Source organism: Nematolebias whitei, chromosome 3, assembly GCF_014905685.2.
Source record: "Nematolebias whitei isolate Nwh7 chromosome 3, NemWhi1, whole genome shotgun sequence".
Taxonomy (NCBI): domain Eukaryota; kingdom Metazoa; phylum Chordata; class Actinopteri; order Cyprinodontiformes; family Rivulidae; genus Nematolebias; species Nematolebias whitei.
Window position 1 is genome coordinate 49,327,880 of NC_056500.1, and position 1,766 is coordinate 49,329,645.

At 38.9% G+C, this 1,766-nt stretch overlaps 1 protein-coding gene across 1 annotated transcript in view; it reads left to right on the forward strand.

Moving 5' to 3' along the window:
* Nucleotides 1–1,766, forward strand: part of brdt (bromodomain, testis-specific) — a 26,902-nt gene that overhangs the window by 24,092 nt on the left and 1,044 nt on the right. The window lies entirely within an intron of this gene.

Genomic DNA, 1,766 nt, shown 5'->3' on the forward strand with positions numbered 1-1,766 from the left:
CACTCTGGATGAGCTTAAGGCCGCTATCGAAGCATCCTGGGCCTCCATAACACCTCAGCAGTGCCACAGGCTGATTGCCTCCATGCCACGCCGCATTGAAGCAGTGATTCATGCAAAAAGATTCCCGACCAAGTATTGAGTGCATAACTGAACATGATTATTTCAAGGTTGGCGTTTTTTGTATTAAAAACACTTGTCTTTCATTGGTGGGATGAAATATGCAAATTTTTTGGGACAGGCATTTTGGGTTTTCATGAGCTGTATGCCATAATCATCAGTATTAAAACAATTAAAGACCTGAAATATTTCAGTTGGTGTGCAATGAATCTGAAATATATGAAAATTTCATTTTTATCATTACATTATGGAAAATAATGAAAAAAAATTGTTTCTCATGGTTCGATTATGGGGGCTAATTGTCACACTGTTGTAGATGAACAGATGCTGAGATATATTCATCAATTAAAACGGATTCTTCATTTTTCTGGACTGAATAAAACGTGCATTGAATTTAATGAAATGTAACGTGAGACGTCATTTATCTTTGACCCATCAAAATGAATGTGGTCATTTATTTTACAGAATCAAAGTTTAACATCAAACATTTACATTAATTTGGCAGAATATGAGAATAACAACATAATCAATCAGCTTTACAACCAGGAAAACCATACGGCCATGATTTTCCGTTGCTTCACCACAGACATTAATGAAAACTGTACAATTATGATCAATTATCCACACGGCGGTGGATGAGCACTTTACACAGACATTTCTAAATTATCTGGAAGGATTTCTACTTGAGAGAAGAATTTAAAGATGGAAATGAAGTTTAAAGGGAGTGAAAGATGGTGTGTGAGGGGGAGTGTTGACCAGAACCGACACTCTCCATTCGAACCCAGCTTTTCCTCGGTACGCTTGGTAGTAAAACTTGACTCATTACCTCTCTGATGATGGATCAGAAGAAGAGGAGCTCCGGTTAACGCTACCTGTCCAGCGTCTCCATAGGATGGCTGGGACTCGTCCGAAGTAGTGACGAGATTCCGTCCGACAACAGTTCACCTCACCGGGTGGACTTCACATGAGTGGAGTCCTTCAGAAGTTCCACTCAGAGGTGGAAGATGTTATAATCCAAAGGAAGAGACTTTTCATGGCTGGACTTCTGTTCTCCCAAACGACTTCACAGGACTGCCAACATCTCAGAACTTCTCCGCGCTTCTCAGACTGGAGAACCAGGAAGTACTGGCATTTTAAAGAGCTCTATTCCCGGTCCATTTGAGAGTCCCTGATTGGTCAATATCAACCAGACAGGGGTGTGGTTTGTGACGTAAGAGGTTACTAGAAGTCAGAAAACAGCAAGAATTGTTATGGAACAGATTAAAACTGTTCTCAGAGACAGAGAGAGTTTTATTTTGGCGAGTTTGGAGAAACAGGTGCCAACTCCTCTGTTTACGTCTGAGAGGATTTTAAAACAAGACAGTTGTTCCAACACATGTCTGCTTCGACTCCTGACCTTGGAAAACGCACACTTGCTCATTCAAAGACAGAAATCAGAAAATGCATAAAAATCTGTAACAGGCCTTAACATGAATTCTACTTTGCATAAGCAACTAAAAAATCATTGTTACCGTTTTACAGTTAATAAAATTGATTAGTTCACTGTAACATCTAAAATGTTTGAACTAAAACACTTTGATTATCAAACATTTGTAAAACAGGAATGATAATAGAAAAGAGAGTGTTCTTTCACTTGAATTTTCAAGAAA